This window comes from Phascolarctos cinereus, unplaced genomic scaffold (genome assembly GCF_003287225.1).
Source record: "Phascolarctos cinereus isolate Bilbo 61053 unplaced genomic scaffold, phaCin_HiC Scaffold_726;HRSCAF=1367, whole genome shotgun sequence".
Lineage (NCBI taxonomy): Eukaryota > Metazoa > Chordata > Mammalia > Diprotodontia > Phascolarctidae > Phascolarctos > Phascolarctos cinereus.
Window position 1 is genome coordinate 73,203,093 of NW_027556098.1, and position 14,940 is coordinate 73,218,032.

General features: G+C 33.2%; 1 protein-coding gene and 1 long non-coding RNA gene across 2 annotated transcripts in view; one reads left to right on the forward strand and one right to left on the reverse strand.

The window, feature by feature from the left end:
• Nucleotides 1-14,940, reverse strand: part of IL1RAPL1 (interleukin 1 receptor accessory protein like 1) — a 687,913-nt gene that overhangs the window by 368,886 nt on the left and 304,087 nt on the right. The gene's annotated exons all lie outside the window — the stretch shown is intronic.
• Nucleotides 6,874-8,702, forward strand: LOC110210798 (uncharacterized). The gene is made up of 3 exons (XR_002325176.2): nucleotides 6,874-7,418; nucleotides 7,693-7,859; nucleotides 8,494-8,702. It is a non-coding gene; the product is annotated as an uncharacterized LOC110210798 (long non-coding RNA).

Sequence of the window (14,940 nt, forward strand, 5' to 3'; positions counted from 1 at the left end):
AAGAGTCAGACATGATGGAAATGACTGAATAATAAATATATACATATATGTATGTATCATATACACACACATCTAAACACACAAAAATATATACATGCCTACCCAAGGTGGAGGTCAAAGAGTATGATAAATTTTCATTCATCATAAGCCTTTTTCATCCCTAAAATATAATGTAACTTTACCCACATCACAAGGTTGTGGTGAGAATCAAAGAGATGTATATCAAGTGCTTTGCAAACCTGAAGTCACTATGTAAATATCAGGTACTGTGATGATCATATGCATATTACCACCTATTTTTAATTATTTCTGCATATGGAACATTCATAGTTTCTATAATATAAAGCTAATAACATTTTTGATTCTTTCTAAAGAACTATTATACATTATGTTAACAGACAAAACTGTTTTTCTTCATTAATGAAGTGAATTAAATAGTTAAAAATATTTTGAAGATATGCATAATACTAGATTATAAGATTGTAGAAGACATCTAGTCCTATCACTTCAAAGTGAGGAAATTGAGTCTCAGGAAGGTTGATTTACTTGTACAGATAACACAGCTAGTAAGCAGAAGAGTCAGGATTTACATTTTAGCCCTCTGACTCCGAAGCCAAAGCCCATTCTGCTATACTACAATGCCTGAATTAACTCCTCCCCTTGACTGAATCCAAATTTTTGTTCTGTGAAGAACAGGCCTCAGGTTCCTCACCCCTGCCATAAGGTCTTTAATGCAGGATGTAAGTTAAGATGTTGTAAGGTTTTTGATAAATACAGTGGAGAAACTGTATTAAATAACAACGACAAAAGACTACCCTAACCAAAATTATCTACCTCAATGGCCTGCCTAAATTGCTAGCAATAGCCACATTCCTTAAGGGCCTTCTCCATTGGTAATTTCTCTGATTAACCCATTTATACCCATTAGACATGTCAGATAAATAGAGAAAAGATTGCATCTTTTCCTTGGGAGTCAGGGTTAAATTGATTATACTGGCTGCCTACAGTTAGCACACACTAGAAAAGAATAAGGAAGCACCAACTGGAAAAGAAGTTGCAGACAAAGTTTTTAAATTCCAGTTTTGGCAGTTCCAGGCCTGATTAAGATCCTACTCATTATTGTGACTCTCAGTTGGATATGAGAGAAAAAGAACAGTTGTATGAGTTGATTTTTCCCCCATATTATTAAAATGTGATGCATAATAGAGTTTGGGGCACAGCATTCATATTTATGTTTATTACTTCAGTTTTCTTCAACTACCTAAGGTTAGAGGAGAAAATTCCAAGTTCATAAGTTTTATAAGCATCTTCTGTCTTGGACTCAATGCTATTTTGTTACTTCATAAAGACTAACTCCTCTACAAATCTTAATAGCTGTCAAAGTCATATTATCTTATCTTCTCAGGAAGGAGAAGTACATTTACATTTACATTGCTTTTCCTGCCTCTGCTTTGTAGAGGTGCTCACATTTGACAATGTTACTTTACATGTGTATTTTCTAAATCTATACATATTTCATAACTTCAATTAAAAAATAGAACTGAAAAACAAATTGTCATTGCTGGTGGGTAGTTTGGATAATGTTTACTTTAGTAACTGAGCCTCTTTTTATGGTGTAAATACTTAAGAACTCTTAAGGGTATCACCACTAAACATTTGGTGTGACCTCCAAGGGAGTTGCAAAGGATGGTACTCAGGGAGAACTTTGGGAGATTTTCATTTTCTTCTTTTTTATATAGAAACTAATGATTGGCTTTAAGGACCCAGTACAAGCTGTGCCTCTTCTGTTTTTATGTTGCATAGAATGACCATTTTTAGTATAAATATAGTATTCTTTGCGCAACAGAAAACCAGAGTTGTTTTTTTTACAGTTTAGAAGGAAAACATCTTTCTTTTCTTGTCTCCTAACACTTTGGTTTCCTTCCTTATTGTTCTAAGAACATTTTTTTCTCTCACTACTGCTAACACAGTAAATAAATTAAAAGGAGATGTGTGTTTTGTGTTTGTGTATAATTTTAAACAAAGAAAAAAAAACATCTTCCTGTCTCTTTTGTTCCCCCTTAAGCAATTAGTAAGGGTTTTATATTCAAAATTCTCAAATGGTGTTATTTTAAGTAGATTGATAGATTGAAATAATTTAAATTATTTTAGTTAATTTTCTTATTTCCACTTATACATTTGTTTGGAATATCAGTTTTCTAAGAAATGGTAAAAATTATATTTTCTAGCCTTGAAATGGTTTGTCTTCCCTTCCCCTCCATTGGAGTCATATATGTGTCAAAGGGACTAGCAGCAGCTGTAGCAATAGAGATGTGCCTACACCAGAGATTCAGCTGTGACTCAGACACCACCTTGGGAATTTGGCAGTTTACCTAAAAAGTAGAGATTTCAGCAAATAAGTACAATTATACCCTGTGGGTTCTGCATTTGTTATCCAGGGTAATTGTACCAGGTGTGTTAAATCGCTTGGAAGCTTCAAAGCCCTAGTTCTGAGCATACCAGAAATGTGTATGCATTAGTTGGGAAATGTACTCTATAACATAGTGGTATTTAAATGATCTGTTCACACTTTACTATGCCTTTTCTTAAATATTCTTCAAATATATAAAAATAAGAAGAAGGAAAGAATACCAATGATGAATGGTAGAATACAAAAACTGTAATGAATCCTTCCTTAGTGGCCAAGGAAAAGGAGTAATAAAAAGTCTGTCAAGAGACAGAGATCATGTTTGTATCCGAAAACCATAATACCACTCAATCATTATCAATAAAGCACCTTGGATATTTCCTACGAATTTTGGGATTGAGAATTGAGCATTAGGATTTAGGGAACAGTAGTAAAAGTAAAACTTACTTTGTTCCCTGAAGTATAATCAAATTAATATTGTTTTGATTATCAGGAAACTTATAAGATCAAAGGTTTATTCAGCCTCTCTGCTTGTGGTTAATGGAAGTAAATATAGGAATGAGAATGGACTCTACTCTTAGAAAATATTTTCTTTATCAATAATGGATCAAGACCATGAATAGTCAAATATTTAAGCTAAGAAAAGAAAGCCACCATCTCCTAGTTTCAAAAGTGTATCATGCAAAATGTATAATATCCTTTTTCCTTATTAAAGGTCTCTATATCTCTTTTCCTTTTAAATAGTTTCCTCTCCTAGAGCACTGTCCCCCTGGGGGACACTCTTCTCACTGGTGATTCCCTCCCATGAGAGAAGTTGGGGAAAGGGTGGTTCAGAGATGTGGCAATAGTGAGCTCTGTCCTGGACATGCTGAGTTTTTGAAAAGTACCCCATCCATCTTGCTTGCAAGTTTTTACATAATTAGTGCTTAGCATGGTTTGTGGCACGTAGTAAGCTCTGAATAAATGCTTTATCTATCTATCTATCTATATATTAAGGACATATCAAGTTGCTTTACCAGAAAATGTAAGTAGAAAATGGTATAAGCCAAGGTCCTCATTCTCAAAGAGTTTGTAATCTGGCACTAAAAATTTGGCAAAACAGATGCTTCTACATAAATTATACTCAGCTGTAGACAGCAGCAAACTTGGAGAATCCAGCTAACAGAGTCAACAGCATATACCCATAAAATGTTCTAGCCAAGCCTTCAGAATATCTCCTGAGAGCTCAACCAATTAGGAAATTGATGAGGATTAAATCCAGCAAACAAACAAATACATTTTATTTTCAAAATATTGGGGAGGGAAGAATATGCAAAAAGGAGAAAACATGAATATGTTATAATCATTATCTGGGACTTTTTGTGATATAGAGTTAGCCACATTCCTTGCTGAAATATATACTGTATTTTATAGAAACCCCATTCCTGTAACTCAGAAAGATAAAAAAGTAAATAGTATGTGAATGATTGTTTATCCAATTAATCTCAAAACATCATCATCATCATCCCTATAGTCATCATGTCAACTCTCCTTGACTTCTTTATTTATGGAAATCATACCACGTTTTTAGTTTTCCACTTATATTCAACATCTTGACTCTTACCTCACTCTCATCGATATGATATTCCATAAATCTGGGTATGCCCTATGACACAGTTTTGAGCCCTCTTCTCTTCATTCTCTACATTCTCTTTCTTGGTGACTACTTCAAATTGGATGTCCTTGAGATTATTTCAAACACAGCAAGTCCCAAAAAGAACTGATTATTCCTCCACCTCCAATCCAAAGTGTTCTCTAAATTCCCTATTTCTGTTGAAGGCACCATCCTGATTCCTCTCTCCAAGGATCACGACCTCAGTCTTATCCACAACTGTTTAGTCTCTCCTCCCCCCTATATAATCATTTATCAAATCTTACTATTTCCTTTCCACACTTGTGTCTGACTCATTCTGTTTACTCACACAGATACCATCTTAATTTGATCTTTCATCATCTCCCAGCTACTATTGTAATAGCCTCTCTATTGGTCTACCTGACTAAAAACAGTTCCTGTTTTATCATATCCTTCCCATAATTATATATGTGAATGTCCTTAAGAGTAGATCTGATTATGTGACTTTCCTACTCAGTAAAGTGGCTTCCTGTTGTTGCATCTAGGATAAAACAGAAACTTTTCTCTTTTGCTTTCAGAGACACATCTTAAGTAGCATATGCATATACATGTGTGTATATGTATATGTATATGTATATGTATATGTATATGTATATGTATATGTATATGTATATGTATATGTATATGTATATGTCCTTGAAGTTCCTTGTGAGGGATTATTTTATTCTTTTTTTAATCTCCAGTGCAAGACAGATAGTAGTATAATAAATTATTGTTGAATAATTGACTGCTCTGTAACTTATATAGTCTTGCAGAATTACCTCAAGTGTTGAGAGGCAAAGTAACTTTCTTGTGGTCACACAACCAGTATGTATCAAAGGCTAGATTTAAACCCAGGTCTGGTTGACTGCAAGATCAGCACTCTATACAGACTAAGCCATTTTGCTTTGAGTTGATTCATAATTATTAAAAAAATCAAAAAGTGATATTCCACATTTTCTATGGCTTTTTCCAAAATATCTTATAAGTGATGAATTCAGGCAATCAGGAAATATTCAATATAATAAAATTCCTTCAGGGAAATCATTTTCTTATGGAGAATAGAAGTTGTATCTCCTTTTGTACATATCTTTTATTCAAGGGACAAGGGATGGAGCTGGACTTATGGTTTCATTTTGAATAGGGAATTTCTCCTGAGGAAATTCTCTTTCTTCTGGTGCTTTTGTTTGTTATGTTTTTTTTTTTTTGTATATGGCTCATAGGTTAAGTTTGAACCTAGGTCTTCTTGAATCTCTATCCACTCTGGTCAGCTGACTCTGGATCTAGAAAAAAGTGAGCATTTAATAAGTGTTTTTTGTTCAATTCTTTCAAGCGCTAAAAAAAATTCAAAATTTGTCCCATGTATTGATTGTTGGATAGAATAAAAACACTTTACGAAAAAGTCAGAATATGCAAAAGTAAGGGAAAATGTGAAGATGATAACAAGGAGGTGAAAGGTTAATACACTATTAGCCAGTTTGGCCAAGACAGATATTTGTGGTAGCTTTAGGTCTTGCTAAAGACTGGTTTTATGGACATTCTATTCACATAGCTCATAAATATTTAAATGGTACAGTATGTATTAAGTATGTATAGATAGTAGTAGCAGCACCCTGACCAGTACCAACAGAATTCTTCCTCTTCCTCTTCCTCTTTCTCCTCTTCCTCCTCCTCCTCCTCCTCCTCCTCCTCCTCCTCCTCCTCCTTCTTCTTCTTCTTCTTCTTCTTCTTCTTCTTCTCTTCTTCTCCTCTTCCTCCTCCTCCTCCACCTCCTCCTTCTTCTTCTTCTTCTTTTTCCTCTTCTTCATCACCATCATCAAAGCAACTGTCCTTTCAGACTTTCCTATTTCTCACATATTAGGCACTGCATAATCATTCTCTAGGTTTCTCATGTTGAAACCTTTGTTTCTTCTCCCCTTTTCCACCAGAAAGTTAAGCATTACTCACTAATCAAACATGTAGTTACCTAACACACGAGAAAGAGAATTAGAAGTGGGTAGAGATAACACATTTTTTTTTCTTGGTTAATTCAATTATTTTCATCAAAAAGGGCTAAATGGGCAATAATTAGTAGGATACTGATATTAAAATAGTTTTTTTGGTAGGGAATAATAGGTTTTTTTTCTAAAGTAAGAGAATTTGCTGTTGCCTTTCTTCTCTTTCTTTCTCCATTCCTCCTTCCCTCCTTCCTTCTTATTCACATATTCAATGCAATTATAAAATACTATTAAATATTTTAAATGGTTACATATTATTTTTTTCCCATTTAGAACAACTATGACAGTAAAACATATTATTGCCATATGTTCAAGGCCTCATCTGTTATCATTTTAGTTTGCTTAGCTTTTTGTCTGCATAAGCTTAAGTGTGTCTTTTGAGGGGTTAAGGATCTACTCAGTATTATTCTGTGTAACAGAAGTATTCTGAGTAAGGAAGATTAGCCTATGGTGATAGCACCTGAAAGGGTTGAAAATATGTCTTTGCATTATAAAAAGTTTACTCTAAAAAGTAAAGGGGTATTTAAGTTATTGCTGGACTGAATAAAATATATCTCACTCAGCAAGCTGATAGTTCATCAGACAGAATTTTAGATAACTATTTGGATAAAAGAATTGCTGTATGTTACCCACCACAACAACTGAGTTCAATTACTACTTTAGAGAAACCATAGCATTTACAAGTACAAAACTGGTGATTTAAAATGAAATAGAAATTTCCTGAGGCAGAGAAAAAAAACAGTTCAGAATAAAATGTTAATTCTTTCCCCAAATACTTACTTTCAAAATATAATGCTTTTAATCAACAGTGATATGAATCTATTCTTAACTACAATTTTAAAAGTCCAGAAGAAATAATCATGTTTTATTTTTAAATTTTTCAGGCTCATTTCAAGATGTCAAAATGCAGAGGACTCTAAAATCTTAATGCAGTTTTAAGCTTTAATAGCTTTAAGTTTCAATAGATTAAAATGGCATCAAGATTTTTTGGGATACCTTCCATATTATCAAAACAAACCTGATAAACAAAGAACTGGAAACAAAGTAGATATGCATTGATTGATGAATGGCTAAACAAGTTGTAGCACATGAAGGTAATGGAATATTACTCTACTATTTTAAATGAAAAATATGATGAATACAGAGAAAGATGGAAAGACTCTCATGAACTAAAGCTGTAAAGAAAGAAGACATATTAAAAATATATATACAATGACCACAACAAAGCAAATGGAAAGAACAAGTACAGAACAACTAAAAGTGAATGTTGCTGAATTATAAAGAATAAGGTTGGACTTAAAAATGAAGTCTTAGGAGATACTGCCCTTTTTTCTCGATTGAAATGGGGGAAAGGCATACACAGGTATGGAACATTTCTGATTTTTTTCAATTTATTGATTAATTTTGTTCAATACTTAAAATATTATAAGAGATGGTTTATTGGGAGTGATAGGGATTGGGACACAGGAAAATCAAGGAAATATGAAAGCAAAAGATAACAAAAAACTTATTAAAAATAAACCTAGTGATCTAAGCTTTCCTTAGGGTTTGGTTTCTTCACATATGTGAAGGTTATATGCATTAATCTAGGTAATAATCTGAGTAAACTCCCAGTGTGTAAACTTTTCTGCCAACAGATCCCCAGCTCACCTGTGTAATACCAAATAAGGCTTTTGTAGCACACAGAGATTCAGCAACCAGATAAGACCTCTATAACACACAGAGATTCAGTAACTTGCCCATGGTTACACAATTGAATGCTGGGGTGAAATTTGAACTCAAGCTCTCTTGACTGCAAGCTGTGGTAAGAAAAATATTTATTTTATGCAAGATAAGATGCCTTCCCTTTTAGGAGGCAAGGAAGTTGCTTTTGGGATTTGGTTGACCTGGAATCCAAGGGGTTTAAAAATCCCATTTATAGAGAGTCCCCATTGCCCTGCACTTTACACTCTGAAGTACACAAAAACTCTGGACATCCATGTTTGTTTATCTCATGTAATTCTTGTCCACATGCTCCATAAATTTAAACACTGGGGTCTACCCCATGTGCAAGAGCGTTTCCTTATTTTTTTCCTGAGAGCTTAAACTTACTAGTGGAATACTCTGACCACCTGTAATGCACTACTTTTAACATAAGACTATCTTGTTTTCTCTTTTTCTCAGATAATTCCTTGATAATTTTTTTGGCAGTTTCTTATTGATTTTCTTTTGTACTCTTCCCTTACCAAATCTAAGTCCCTACACTTGCCTCTATATGATAAGCATTTTTATATTTTGGAGGCAGTGGCATTTCATATCTCCATGCCATAGCAATAGTGATAAATTTTTAGTATTACATAAGTGGCCTTTCTTTTCATGGGAAGTTTGGGATCAACACAGGAACTTGATAATTTCCTAAAAGCAACCCAACCATCTTTTCTCCTCCTTTTATACTCTAGCCTCACCTTCTTGTTCATCTGTATGACAAATCCAGATATGAACTCTAATCAGCAAATGAAGCATCTACCCAAATGAGAGTTGGAATCTGAACAATAGAATTCAGCAAGCACCAGCCCTGAAGTCAGGAGGACCTAAGTTTAAATCTGGCCTCGGACCAAACACTCAACCCCAATTGCGTAACAAAAAAAAAATTTAAATAAACAAACAAGCAAACAAACAAATAAGAAAATAAAGAAATGAATAAAAAAATTAAAAATAAATTAATAAATAAGTAATGAATAAACATAAAAATAGAATTCTGTGTACACTCAGTCTTTCCTCTGTGGATAGACAAACTCAACTCTTGAGTGATTACTGATATCTTCCACAATGCTCTTCAATATTGTAGGACTTAATCCAATGCACACAATTTTGTCGTGGAACATTGACATTAATATGGAATTTAAACTTAACTTGGACTTCATCAGAGTGGTAAATACTCTTGACAAGCATGTATCTCCCTCTTTTATACTTCACCTTATGTTTCCCAGAGGGACACTAAAGAGCGTTTTATCTGTTATATATTCTGAGGAATCTTTAATGATCTAGATGTGTGGATAGAAACACTTCATTTTAAGAAAGTGTATTAAGATAGTACTTTATTCTACCTTGGGCTTTTCCATAATCCACAAACTATAGGCACAATGGTGTCCTAAATTCTTTAAATATTTCAGTCCATTGTGAAATGGTAGAGCTATTGACTATTGCTAATTTGTGAAAACCTTGTTCTTTTTTTCCCTACTAATTCACCCTTTGAAGATGACTTCAATGAATCCATAGCTAGATCCTTCATAAAAATTTAGCATGGAAGAGAGAGTAGCCATATAAGTCAGTACTTATTTATGTTCTCTTGGTACCCTATTTTTGGGGTATTCATAAGTTCTAAGACTTTTCCCATGCCTTTTGTATCTTGTCCTCTCCCTTGTGTATTGCTCATTCAATTATCTCATAAATGCATGACTTCTAGCATATTCTCTTCTATACATATTCAATCCAAAATCAAGGTTTTTACCATTTCTGTTCTCTTTAGTGTCATTTCTACCTCCTTTCTAAACACATCTGGAAACACTGTATTAAGGTCTAATTGACTGGATCCTTAATGGAAAAAAAGATTTTGATATAACATTAGAATTTTAATTTTTTTTTGCAAATCTTTTCCATTTTTCTTCTGTTTGTAGTCCTTTTTCCACTTTTATCCTTCAAACCCTCTGGGCTGTTTTGCTTAGTTGTAAATTTTGCCAAGCTTTATAAATCTGACTTTACTCTCCACTGCTTCTCTGCTTTATGAAATTATTTCACTCATAACCATTTATCATTCTTCTCTATAATATTTTACAAATAAGTTTATATCCTAACACATATTGCTTTTTTGGCAGTTATCTCTATTTGGAAAGAAAGTCATATGTTTGCAGACTAAGGTACTTCCTGGGCTTTTTTGATTTCTTGGCCCTAGTAATTAGTTTGCATTGGCTAAACTCTGGATAAAATTATTTTAACAATAATTTAACAAATACAGTAACTCGTATTTGTCACCTGTATTATTTTATAAAATTGTGTAACACATTATTTGGAAGTTATTTATTTATAATTCAATTTCATAAATATCATATTTCTTCATTGTCTGTCTCTTTTGAAGAATATGACCAAAATTTTGGTAAGGAGTTTTGTATACGCATTCAAAAGATCTCCAAAAGTTTTGGGAAAGTTGTGCTGATTTAATTATATTCTGAAAAATACCATACAACTATTTTATAGCACTCATATCACTTTACAATTTTCTTGTGCACTTATCATAAATGTATGATAATTATTTCCATTTCTACCATATACCATGTGCCTGATATTAGGCTTCGTGAGGGCAGAAGTTGGGTCTTATTTCAACTTTTTAGTCCTAGTGCCCTAGCACTGAATTATATTTAACATTCTCAAAAGTATTTTTAAAATACCTGAATTATGAACTGCACCACTGTACCCCAAATTAATATTATCTCTGAGAGAAGCATTATTTTAATTGTTATCTTTAAAGGAAAACTAATCTCCACCACAATTTGTGGGATTGGAAAATCAGTCACCAATGAGCCTGAAAATATAAAGTCATGCCTCTACCCTTGTGTTGAAATTACAAGTCTTTCCACTTCATTTCTGCCTGGAAATGATTGTGTTCAACATAACTTATGATCAGAGCATTTTCTCAGAGGCACAAGGGTACATAGAGCATGGAAAAGGAATGTCAGTACAGCTCGGGGGGAGCATTTAACATTGGACCTCTACCAGAGAAGGACAGATGAAACCCACGTTCTTTGCTCTGTTCACAGGAGAAAGAATGCTTTGGAAAGGCTCAAATGCACTGAAGTACTTTCTCTGGACGAACATGATAAAACATTTTAAGAACGGAAAATTGTGGCTTCTCTCAGCTCTTCCCATCCTATCACTGCCACAATATTGCTTATATTGAATCCCTACTAAACTACAAATAATTACTTTGTGTCTTGTAGCCTGTTCAATAACTCAGTTTTGAGTTTTACTTTTTTCAAAGGTTTGTTGCCATGCCAACAAAGAGGATGTGACTGTTCAGTGTTCTTGCTATAATGACAGTAAAGAAACCCCAAATGGTTTATAGTAAATAGCAACCACATCACAAGGCATAATAATAGCATTTTTTTTGAGGAAGATAAGTTGGAAGTATATAATTAAGAGTTATTTAACTCACTTGGAAGGAGACACATTTTGTTTTTACTTTATATGTAAATTGACTATACAATTATTTCAGCAGGTCAGGCCTGAATAAAGAACACACACACAGGCTCACATACACACACACACACACACACACACACACACGCACACACATACACAAATCTATGTGTGTGCATATGTGTGTATGTATATGTGTGTGTATATATATATGATAATCAATTACCTATATACATATCAATTCTTCCTTATTTCAAGAGATAAATCTTTAGTAAAAATATATCCCTCAAAAAAGTTAGATAATAATACTAAATTGAAGCAAATAATAACAAAAAATGTCATAATAGTTTTGGCCTTGGTTTTTAGCACATACACGTGAAAATGGGAGGCAGTGGGATAGAATTCCATTAAATTCAGCAAAAAATATATTAAGCATCTATCATGAGCCAGGCACTGTACTAGGCACTGGGGATACCTATACTCATGCTTCTGATATTCTACATTACTTTTAAAAATTTTCTTAGCAGTTTTGAGGTGCATTACATATGTAACATTACCTTCATTTTACAGATGAGGAAACTAAGATGTTATATTGGGATATTTTATTCTCTTTTCTTTAAAATAATAACTAGTGAGGATAGATCACTGGGTCTGAAGTGAGACAGATCTGCATTCAAATTCAGCTTCTAACATTTACTAGTCATATAAGCCTGGGCAATTCACTTAAGGACTCTCTCCCTCAGTTTCCTCAGGTTGTTGGAAGGATCAAATTAGATATTTGTAAAGCACTGACTGCCACAAAATAGGTGCTTAATGAATGCGTATTACATCAATAATTTCCTTCTTTTCTCTGTCCCTCCCTCCCTCCCTTCCTTCCTTCCTTTCCCTTCCTCCCTCTCTTCCTTCCCTTCTCCTTAACTGGGTAGAGACTTGTGCCAGAGGGACCAGACATACAGTATTTCAATTCAATATTCCAGGTTTGATACAATGAGTGTTCTTTGGTGGCAGTGTCAAAAGAGAGAAGAGGGAGATATATATATATATATATATATATATATATATATATATATATATATTATATATATATATATATATATATGCCATATTTGTATGTGTATGTGTATCTCATATTATAAAGGCAGAAACAACAGAATATAACAGGACTTGAACGTTTATTGCACATGGGGAGAAAGTGAGAGAGAGAAAATGCTAGGTGTAGGATTATATTTTGGTTTACAGCCTCAGTGATTGGGAAGATGATGGTATCCTAATACAGAAGTTAGAAAGAGGGGACAGTTTGAGGAAAAAGACAATGAGTTCATTTTTGGATATGTTGATTTTAAGATGTCTACAAGGAGGGATCATGATCTGAATAACTGGTAATGTTAACTCCTTGACTGAAATTACAGAAGCATGAAGTAAGTACTTAAGAGTTTCTTTAAAGCCATTTAGAATTCAGAGATGTTTATTTCAATTACCAGACAAAGACATAGCTTTGACTTGTACTGTATAAAGATTCAACCCAAGACCGGATGTATATAAAAGAATATTGAAGGCTGCTTTCATGATACAGTCTTCTACTGCCCTCAAACCTCCAAAGTTCTGAAGAACTGTTTCCAATCAAAATGTTAGCAATTTGATGGTAAAGAAGTAGCTGCTACCCAAAGAGAAAAATATTTTTTAAAATAGCACTTCATATGTACCTACAACATCCATGTACCTATGGATCTTCACCCTCTAGCATAAAAATTGCATAGGGAAAATGCCAGATTGGGAGTTGGGAAATCTTGGGTTCAAATTCTCTTTGACTTATAAATAAATGATTTTTAGGTTGGAACTCAAAAATGCTTAGCATAAAGACTTCTTACAAGGGATTATGACAGCAGACTTTAAGTACTATACTTAAAAGATTGCCAAGTGGGAAAGGCCATAGACTTGTCTTGTTCATTTCCAGAGGGAAAAATCAAACAAGAATGCAATTCTCAGAGAGTTATGAGGAAAAAAAAATAATCATAGCTGTCCTAAAGTAGAATAGGATACCTTAAAAGGTAGTGGGATGCACCTTCCTACAGGCTTTCAAGCAAAAGCTGGATTTGATATGATGTAGAGGGATTCCTTAATGAGTCAGTTTGGATTAGGTAATCTCTGAGGTTCCTTTCCATTATAACTTCCATGTTTATGTATTTTTCCTTTAACCTTTTGCCTCATGGGTAAATCCAGGAAACCAACTACTGAACTGACCTTGAAGAGTTATAAGGATCACTTGAGGTAGTGTACATAAAGCACTAAAATTTCTAAAGTCTACCTAAATGCCAATTATTATTTTGTAACCTTTTAAATTTTTTCAAAAACTATTATTTGAAACACGCCTCTCCTTTCCCTTTTGCTTCCTTATTCTCTTAGACACTTGATTCACTCTTTTGAATGTGAATTGTTGAAGATAGATAGATTATTAAGCAATTAAACAAACAAGATACAATTAAAAGATTTAAAAAATCTTTTGTTTGATGTAAATATTACTTTCTGATTTTTGTGTTTATTTTTAATTGCCTTTCAGCATCTTTTTTAGATTATATATTTTAGAGCTGAAAGGGACTTTTAAGATCATCAATCAGTCAATGACCATTTATTAAGTACCTACTATGTGTCAGACACAGAAAGAATGAAAATAGGGTAACGAGGATAAAATGAGGTAATATATGTATAACATGCTTTTCCAACTATGAGATACCATAGATAGAAGAGTCACTATTATATGGAAGTTAAGAAAATGTCTAAGATGACTGAGTAACATATGCCATTTTCCGAAGTATGATAATAATGATCCTATATAAAGAAATGCAGGCAAATGTTGTTTCTATAGTAAGATCAATGACATCATAGTTGTATTGGGAGTTTTTGTTTGCTTGTTTCTAAAAGATTTCATTCAAAAGGAAGGTCCCATTGTACAAGTTTCCCCTATCAAAGCAAATCAGCCCTTAATATATAATTCATAGTTATAGTTTTAGAGAGTTGCCTGGGGCACAGAGAGATTAAATGTCTGGTCTGTGATGACTTAATTATTACTGGTCAGAAGTAGGACTTGGACTCAGGTTTTGCTGAAGCTTCTCATGTCAATTTAGTATTGCTTATTGATATTAATTTTAGATAACTACTGGCATAAATAACTCCAAATAATAAATAATTGATTCCATCTAAAATAAAGTAACTGATAATAAAATATAAAAGGACATTTTATTAAGAAATTAATTAAATTTTAATAATAATATCTAGCAGTTATAAACCTTAAGGTTTACAAAGCTCTTTAAGATTTCAAAACAATTGGGAGATGGGCCTCTTATTTTCTCCACTTCACAGATGAGGAAACTGAAAAAAAGATGTAAATTAAGCAATTAGTAATTAATTGCATGAGGCAAGTTTTGAACTTAGGTCTTCCTGACTCCATCTTCTAAATTCTAGCCATTCCATCATTATGGTAGTCTTTCTTTACATCTTGAATAATTAGATGATATATTTATATATGTTACATTTATACACATATATACAAATACATGTGTATGTGCATACCTACACACATACTTACCTGTGTATAAACATATATCTATATCTACCTTTAACTAATTTTTCAAAAGAGGAGAAGAGATAAGGCTACAAGTTGTTTGGACAGGCTAAATAAACTAGAAATATTTTCATGTCAGTGTGTTCAACTAATA